We start from the raw sequence: 10,341 nt of genomic DNA, 5'->3' as shown, positions 1-10,341 counted from the left end.
AAATATTGTCCAAACTCCTATTCACAACTTCAGTCTGTCCATTAGTTTATGGATTGTAGGTAGAGCTAAAACTTAGTTTAGTTCCCAACTTCTTCCATAGTGTCCTCCAGAAATGTCCAACAAATTTGGGATCCCTATCTCAGACAATACTCTTAAGAAACCCATGCAATCTTACAACCTCCTTAAAAAACAAATTAGCAATGTGAGAAGCATCACTAGTCTTATAACATGGAATAAAGTGTGCCATTTTTGAAAATCTGTCCACTACAACAAAAATTGAATCATTACCTTTTTGAGTCTTTGGTAAGCCCAAAACAAAATCCATACTTACCATATCCCAAGGCCTATCTGGAATTGGTAAAGGAATATACAAACCTATGTTTTGGCTTCTTCCCTTTGCATATTGACAGACTTTGCAAGTTTTCACATACTTCTCCACTTCAGATTTCATTTTTGGTTAGAAATAAAATTTGTTTAACTACTCATAAGTCTTCTCTATACCAAAATTTCCTGCAAGTCCTCCACTATGTTTCTCTTTGATTCAGTTCTCCCTCATAGAATAGTTTGGTATGCACCGCTGATTTTTCTTAAACAACAGTCCATCTTGTAAGAAGAAATCCAACCATTTACTCCTATCCATCAAAACATGAATTTTACAAGCTTCAAATGCCTCTTTAAAATCTGGATATGTTTCATATAATTCTTTAATAAAATCAAAACCCAACACTTGGATTTGACTCTCTTGAAATAATACATTCCTCCTACTTAAGGCATCTGCAACTTTGTTTGATTGGCCATTTATATGCTTAAAAAAAAAATGGAAACCTTGAAGATACTCTACCCATTTGGCATGTTTCTAGCTAAGCTTTGGCTATTTCATAATACACTGTAGTGCATGGTTATCTGAATAAAGTATGAACTCCTTTGACATTAGATAATCCGTCCATTTCTTCAGTGACTACACAACTGCATAGAACTCCTTGTCATAAGAAGAATACTTCCTTTTTGAATCATTCAACTTTTCACTAAAATAAGCTATTGGTCTGTCTTCCTAACTTAATACACCTCCAATAGCTTCTCCGCTGGCATCACACTTCACTTGGAAAGGTTTACTAAAATCAGGTAGAACCAAAATAGGCTTTTCAGTGATTTTCTTCTTTAACAACTGAAAATTCTTTTCTGCTTCAGCAGTCCATTTAAATGGTTGTTTATCCTTCTTTATGGTCTCAATAATAGGTGCATTGATCTTACTAAAATTCTTGATGAATTTTCTATAAAAGCTAGCAAGACCATGAAAACTTCTTACCTCAAAAACACTCTTGGGTGAAGGCCACTCCATGATTGCCTTGATCTTCTCTGGATCCATCTTCAGCCCTTCAGCAGAAATTACAAAACCCAAGTACACTAGCTCTTCTTTCATGAATGAACACTTCTTCAAATTCAGCAATAATTTCTCCTACTGTAGCCTTTGTAAGACATAATTCAGATGTCTCACATGCTCCTCCTTAGACCTGTTATAAACTAATATATCGTCTAGATATACTATTACAAATTTACCAATGAAATCTTTAAAAAATTCATTCATGCTTCTCATAAACATACTTGGTGCATTTGACAACCAAAAAGGCATTACTCTCCACTCATACAATCCCTCATTTGTCTTAAGAGTGGTTTTCCACTCATCCCCTTCTCTAATCCTTATCTGATGATACCCACTTTTAAGATCTAGTTTTGAAAAATACTTTTCTCCACTCAAGAAATCCATTAAATATTCAATTCTAGGTAAAGGAAATATGTCCCTGATTGTGATTTTATTGATGGCTCTTGAATCTGTACACATTCTCCAGCTTCCATCTTTCTTTGGACTCAACACCGTTGGTACTGCGCAAGGACTCAAGCTTTCTCTGATCAGCCCTTTGTCAAGCAATTCTTGCACCTGCTTCCTAACCTCTTCATTTTTTGTAGGAGTCATTCTATAAACTACTTTGTTAGGTAGACTTTCTCCAAGAATAAAATCTATATGATGGCTAATTCTTCTAATGGGTGGTAACTCATTAGGAAAATCATCAACAATAATATCACAATAGTTCTAAAACATTTCTTGAATTTCAATGGGTAAATCAGAAACTTTAGTAGAAGTCACTATTACCTTGGGCTTGTAAATTACAACAAAATTTAACTCATTCTCTTCAATCTGCTTCAAGTATTCCTTTCCTCCTAGTAATAGAGTTTTTGGATCAGTCCTCTTTCCTGGTACATCTTCTTCTTGCAGAGGTAGCAACATATGATTGACACCATCCTTTCCAAACTTGTAGGTGTTTCTTTTCCCATCATGCATGGTTCCTCTATCATATTGCCAAGGTCTTCCAAGAAATATGTGACACACATCCATTGGCATCACATCACATACAATTTTATCTTTATACTTGCCCACCTGAAATTCCACTTCAAACTATTCATTCATTAACAGTTGATGTCCCTTTTGTAACCATGACACCTTGTAAGGTGTTGGATGCTTCATTTTCTTCAGCTTCAATTTCTCCACCACTTCTGTAGAGACCAAATTATCATTGTTGTCATTATCAATGATCATCTGACAGCATTTCCCTTGAACTTTACACATTGTTCTGAATAAAGTATTTCTTTGTGATGGTTCAACTATCTCCTTTGCTGGCTTGAGAAAAACTTTATTAACTACCAAAGGTTCTCCTCTCTCCGGTATATTTTCTTCTTCTGCCATTGCTGCTACTAGTGCTTCTCCCTCAACTGGAGCAATAATTGCATTCCTCTGGCTTGTTCTTGCATTCTCTGGGCACTCAAAAGCTCTGCATCCTAGCTTGTTACATCTGCAACATCTTATTTCTCTTCCTCTTCCTCTACCTCCTCTTCCTTTAGAAAAACTACCTTTGCCTCTTGCATAACCTCTTGTGGGTGCATGCTGGGTTGAGTTGCTGCTAGCTCTGTCTTTAGGTGCTATAGATCTTCCTCTACCACCTTGACTTTCCCTTCATCGAAAAGTACCTCTCCCTCTGGCAGACTTCTTCCTCATGAGTTTTTCTTCAGCCTTCAGTGGTATCTGATAAGCTTCCTCTACTATTTTAGGAGACAGTATACTTATCTCATCTTGAATGTCCATCCTAAAACCATTTAAATATCTAGCCACCTTCTCATCTGTATCCCGGGCTTCTCCAGCTCTTATGCTTACCTTGTAGAATTCCTCTGTGTATTCTTTCACTGTCAAAGACCTCTGTCTAAGATTTTGCATCTGTCTGAACAAGGTTTTCTGATAATTACTTGGTAGAAACTTACCTCTTAGCTTTGTTACCATCCTACTCCAATTCTTGATAGGTTGCTTGCCAAGTCTCTTTCTTTCTACCTACACACCATCCCACCAAAGCGCTGCATGGCCTTTTAACTTGGTGACAACAAACTTTACTTTCTTCTCATCTTCTATTTCTTCATAGTCAAAGAATTTCTCCATGTCATTAATCCAGTATATCAATTCTTCTAGATTCAATCCTCCTTCATATATTGAAACCTTGGTCTTTGGCCTGGCTGTGGATCTCAACATTGACTGGAAGAATCTCATCTCAGGAGTAACTACTATAGCTACTTCCTCTACAGATTCAACCTCAGGTTCACTAACATCTCCATCATCTATATTTCTGTTTGTTGTTAATGCATCCAATCTAGCTTGCATCTGTTGCATAGCTTCCATTACTTCAGCATTTGCAATAGGACGTCCTCTTCCACCACATCCTCATCCTCTTCCAAATTTGAAAGCCATATTAAATTTCCTTCTCCTTCTTCTAAGATTCAATTCAGTGTCAACAGGTTGCTCTAATACCACTAATGGTGGTTTGGTTGCAGGCAATATGGACAAGCGGCTGAGACCTGATATAATTTCTTCTAATGCAGATTAGATTTCTCCTTCTCCTTCTATTGGGGTATCAGTCATCTATTGTTAGACTGACTATTATAATAATTCCCTATTTCTCTTTCAGATAACCATTCTTCCCTTTATAATCACCCCAACCCTTGTTGTCAATGCAATTTATTACACAGAGCCCCTTATCCTCTATAGATTTGGCTAAGGCACAAAGCCCTGTTTGGCTAACCCGGGCGCCTAGCCCACTATCTTCACGATGAGCTAGGGTAGAGTACCCTAATTAATGATAGCCCCACATCGACTCAGTGCCTTAGTGATTCCATGACAAGGCATAGGGGTGTTGAAGCCCTTTTTAAAGGTGTGACGTACTATTATTTGCACCCAATGGCTTACGGCTCAGTGTTGCTTCAAGCTCAATATTGCCTGCACAGAGTGAGCCGCATACGAGTATGGTCAATTTCATTCCTGAGATGGCGTCAAACCCAGGAACACCATGCCTTGTTGGTGTCTTTGTCTAGCTCTATGTTGGTATCTGACTTCCTTGTTTGCTTACTGGTTTGGTTGTCCAGATCTATGTTGGTATCTGACTTCCTTGTTGGTTGCTTTCATGGAAACTTAGTCTAAAGGGTGGTTAGACAAAAGACGGGTAATCTTTATTTTCAGAACTATCATCCCAATAAAAAAAACATTATTGTAATAGGTCCTATTCTCGGTAAAAAATATAGTGAACTTGTGTTCCCCATCCTTTCACCAGATCCTTCTACTGATAAAGAAGCTCACTTCCTGAAATATCCCATATATGTGGGTGGTAATAGAGGAAGAGGACAAATTTATCCCGACGGGAGTAAGAGCAACAATACGGTCTATAGTGCTTTAGCAACAGGAAGAGTGAGCAACATTTTATGTAAAGAAAAGGGTGCATATGAGATAACTATCGATAATACATCAGACGGTGGGCAAGTGGTTGACATTGTACCTCCAGGACCAGAGCTTCTTATTTCAGAAGGCGAATTCATCAAGGTCGATCAGTCATTAACGAATAACCCTAATTTGGGTGGATTTGGTCAAGGAGATGCAGAGATAGTACTTCAAGATCCATTACGTGTTAAAGGTCTTTTATTATTCTTAGCATCTTTCATTCTGGCACAGATATTTTTGGTCCTTAAGAAGAAACAATTTGAGAAAGTTCAATTGGCCAAGATGAATCTTTAGGTCCATATATTTTTGAACATGAAGTTTACTTATTGATTCAAAAATGAATACCCCTTCAGAGCCTTTTATCCTTCTTCTCCCTTATATATTCTTGATAAAATGTTCATTTAGATCTAAATTGGAATGAAATTGAAATAGGGAGTGACTCCATAAGCACTGGAACAGATCAACTTGTTGTATCGGGACTATAATTCCCTAGGAATTATAGTAATACACTATCATTGCTTTTAAATGATGAAAATGTGTTTTTAAACACAAAATGCATAGGCGGAGGCTTTCATTCCAAAATAACGGAAATACACTATCATCGCTTTAATTTAAAGAAAAGCGTTTAATGCAATTAACACTATCGGCACTTTAACTATTGCCCTTCCAATAGCCTCTTCCCCGATGCGATAACACATGCCTCTCGGCAATCGCTATCGATGACTTCAATACACCAATGCTTGGTTCCTTCCACTCTGGGCTTGCGATGCGATAACAATCGCGGACCTGACAACCTTTCCACTCTTCTCTATAGTGTTTTGGGTCTGGATAGTCGGAGTTTCGGACTTCGGCAGTTCCAATGGTTCAATTTTGTTCTGCTCCCACTCAGCGATGTGACAAAGCTTTCAGACTTGACGAGGGTATAGTCCCTGTTCAATAAAATTTCAAGTCCGGAACTCTGTTCCGGCTAAGTAATTTCACGATTTCTCTGTGTAAAATAGAGTTTTACCCACGGACTCTATATAGCAAATAAGGAAGCCAGAACCATCAATATGAAGGAAACACAGGCTAAGGGCTTCAATCGCCATGTTAATTAGAAAATCAAAGCCAAATCATTGATATAAAATTCAGAAGAAAAGAACTGAACCAATACACGCATACAATTATCAGTTTAACTGAGGACCATCAATTCAAATGCATAGAGAGAGTTTTTTTCAAGATCACCATGTCTCTGGGCCACCCATAGAGAAGTCCCTTTATTTCCTTTAAAACATAATAGATAAAGCATTCTCGGTCCTTATCTTTTACAAAAGCATGCCTTTTACATAGAGCGATTTAAAGCAATTATGCATAAATCTTGTTACAGCTTATCCATAAGCGATTATTACAGCATGATTTTATTCTTAATTCTATCCTTATCTTAAACTAGAAAAGCATGGAAATTGCTGGCTAAAGGACTCCACTCCTTTGCCTGTAGATTTTTTTTGGAGTTTTGGAATAATTTTGAAGATTTTCCCTCCAAGTCTCATGCTCCTGCATCAGTTAGGTACCAGGGTAGCCCACCCCAGTCACCTTGTGTTCATCACTAAAAGTATGGCCACTATGGTTACCTAAAATCATAGACACTACTAGGGGGGACATAGCCGTAGACATTATGTTTTGTGGGCTAGATACCTAAGTCCCCAACTCAGCTCTGATATCCCCGAAGGGATCCCCGATACACAGGATACCCAAAGGAGTTGTAAGTGAATGTGGGATACCTTCATTTACAGTTCGATCTTGTCTCGTATTTAGCTCTGCTTTTACTCGAGTGGTCCTAGATAGTATGAGTGCAGAGGGATTTCCCTCACTAATGACACTAGTTTTGGTGTATGATCTTGGGCAGTTAACTCACAACTACCTAACCCAAAATCATAGCTTAAACTAATGTGTGTTTAGTCTAAAAAGAGTTGTTGATTTACTTTATTGGGTAAATTTTAAATTTACTTCGTTAGAGTCTTTGGTAGGGGTGTTGACGTATGAAGTTATATGGGACTCTAACTCAAATCATGCAAAAACAATGCTTGTAAGTTTCACTTTCGATGAAGAAGTTGCTTCTACAAAAGGAGATTCATTTATACATCAGTATATATACCATGCATCTAGTTTAGTAAAACATTAGAAAAATTGACAAAACTAACAATGCTCACTAACAACTTTTGAAACCAAATACATGCATATCTATCGAACTAAGCAAAAAACAGTAAAAATTTTGTATTTTTTCTTTTATGAAAACAAAAACTTAAGAAGTAAAGTTATTTTCTAAAAAAAAGAAATTGTTCAGGAGACAGATCAATCAAATAAGCACAGTTTTAGATCCCTGATCAGTCTACAAGAAGATTTCCCAACCCATGAGGTCATAGAGCAGTCTGTTTATCAAGAAATGGCTGGCTAACGCTCTATAATAGAGGGTACAGAGAGTTACTTGTTGCACTAACACACTGTGTGTGAGGCCACAGTGCTTTATAAAGCACTTTTTACACTAGCAGACAATGTTAGTGAGGAAAAAGGCTCAAAAATAAGGTTGTGGGGATCAGATCTAGGGCTGAGCACTGAGAGAAGGGTGTTGTATAGTCCTGAGTGGTCAGAAAGGGGATCAAGAAGTACAGGAAGGCCTGGAAGAAAGAGAGATCTAGGAACTTTGGGAGAAAACTAGGAACTAAGTGTAGTCCCCACCGAAGTCACCAATTCTGTTATAGGTATTAATGCACAGGAGTTTGGTGATGTAGAAACCATCAAGGATCTTCCCGGGATCCTTGGAAGACTAACATATTAGTTGCAGCTGTCACTAAGATACATGCATATCTATGTTAAATAATGAGAATCAAAGCAGGAAGAAGGACTTATTTCCTCAAGTCTCTATGTGGTGTTGCTGGAGAGGGAAAAGTAGCAAGGTGGAAGACCCCTTAGCTAGCTCCAAATCAAAACCTGCACGTAGATAAGACATGCGTAATATCACAACATATAACTTTGAAAAACAATGAATTAACATATAAAGATATCTAATCTGTTATGAAACCAGCTCAAGAAAAGATAGAAAAGATAGATCAACGCCTTAGAATTCAACCTCCTCGAGGGGGCAACCTCCTTTACATTACATAAATGAACAATTCTTTGATGATACAAATGACAAAACCTCATTTCTATATATAGGAGTCTAAGGAGTCACAATATAATCCAGACGACCTAACAATAATAATATAAAGCCACAAAAATAACAATAGAGGGATTCTATGGGGCACAGAAATAACAACATGGGGGTAATAGGGGCACAACAATATAAATAAGGGGTATAACTACAATAGTAATGGGGTAATCACTAGTATTATAGGGACCCAACATGCCCCTCTCCTTCAAAAAAGTGTTTTCCTCAAGGCTTGAGTAGTTCTGGATACTTCTGCATAAAATTCTCATCCTCCCATGTGGAATCTTCAGCAGATAAGTTCTTCCACTTGATAAGATACTCTGAAATTGCTCGATTTCGTAGCTGTCGAGTTCTTGTTTCTGTGACTGCTTCCGGTTCCAATATAATTTTTCCTTCCTCATCAAGTTCTAGCAATATTGTTTGCACTGGGAGCTTGTCGCCTATAACCCTCTTTAAACATGAAATATGGAAAACTTGGTGCAATCGAGAAGCTGTAGGAAGCTCCAATTTGTATGCCATAGTACCAATCTTTTGCAACACCTTGTACGGACCATAATACTTTGGTGATAGTTTATTATCCTTCTTAGCTTGCTTTAGGGACATTTGCTTATATGGTTGTAGCCGTAGGAATACCCAATCACCTACATCAAAACTTCTTTCACTGCGATGTTGATCTGCCTATTGTTTCATTCTATTTTGTTCCAACACGAGGTTATCCTTTAAGAGTTGGAGGACTTGTTGTTGATGTTCGATGTGATGTTCCACTGCCTGAACCTTAGAATTTTCTCTTAAATATGATGTGATGGATGGTGGATGATACCCATAAAGTGCCATAAATGGGGTCATTTTTGTTGCTGTATGGAAGGAAGTGTTATACCACCATTCAGCCAGAGGCAACCATTTGACCCATTGTGTCTGTTTATCAGATACAAAGCAACGAAGATATCCTTCCAAACATTTGTTTACTATCTCAGTTTTCCCATCAGATTGAGGATGATAAGATGAGCTATGAGCTAACTGAGTACCAAGACAAGAAAATAATTTTGTCCAAAAATTTCCAGTGAAAATGGGATCTCTGTCACTTACAATAATCTTTGGGTTTCCATGTAGCTTTTGAATTGTTTCCATAAATGCAGTAGAAACTGTACTGGCTTTAAATGGATGTGATAATGCACAAAAATGTGCATACTTGGTAAGTCTGTCAACTACCACCATGATGACACTCTTTCCCTCAGACTTGGGTAAACCTGTGATAAAATCCATTGAAACCTCCTCCCAACATTGGCTTGGAATGGATAAAGGTTGTAATAGACCCGGTGTCTTAATTGTTTCAAATTTATTTTGTTGGCAAACCAAACATTCCACCACAAACTTTTGAATATCTGATTTAAGGCCATCCCAAAAAAATTCCTTCTTAACCCTGTGGTAAGTTTTTAAAAATCCCGAGTGCCCTCCTAAGGGAGAAGTGTGCAATTCCATAAGAATCTTTTGTTTTAGGTGGGAATTCTTACAGAGGTATAAGCGATCTTTGTACCATAATGAATCATTTTGCCAGCTAAATGTATCAGACGTACTGGAATCTTGTTGTAGCTTTCGAATAAGTGCCCACACTTCTTCATCATTCTTCCATTCCTCCCTTTCTTCGTTTATCCAATCTGGTTGGATAATAGAAATGGCACACAACAATGCTTCCACATCCTCATCCTTTCTTGAGAGTGCATCTGCCACCACATTTTGCTTCCCTTTTTTGTAGATGATTTCAAAGTCATAACCCAACATCTTTGTGACCCACTTTTGTTGCTCTTCAGAGGATAATCTTTGTTCTAAAAAGTATTTAAGGCTATCATGATCCGTTTTTACCTTGAAGTGTCTTCCCATTAGGTAGGGTCGCCATTTCTTAAGTGCATGGAGTATTGCCAACATTTCCTTCTCATAAATAGCTTTGCTTAAAAACTTTCCCTTGATTGGACGACTTTCAAAAGCAATGGGTCTTTCATCTTGCATTAGAACAGCACCAATTCCATTTCCTGAAGCATCACATTCCACAATAAAGGTTTTTGTGAAGTCCGGTGTAGCTAAGACCGGTGCTTGGCACATTGCCTCTTTAAGATGTTCAAAGGCCTTTGTTGCTTCCGGAGTCCATGAAAATGCATCTTTCTTCAATAATGTTGTTAGAGGTGCTGCTATTCTCCCATAATTCTTAACAAACTTGCGATAATACCCTGTCAACCCAAGAAATCCTCGCAGATGCTTTATGGATGTGGGGATTTTCCATTCCTTAATGGCTTTAATTTTGCTAGGGTCTACCTTAACTCCTTCATGAGATACAATATGACCCAAATATTCCACC

Source organism: Pinus tabuliformis, chromosome 7 (genome assembly GCF_031772625.1).
Source record: "Pinus tabuliformis cultivar Carrire ecotype Pingquan chromosome 7, CPIR1, whole genome shotgun sequence".
Classification (NCBI taxonomy): domain Eukaryota; kingdom Viridiplantae; phylum Streptophyta; class Pinopsida; order Pinales; family Pinaceae; genus Pinus; species Pinus tabuliformis.
The sequence above is the reverse complement of the archived record's forward strand: the minus strand, read 5'-3'. Positions refer to the sequence as shown.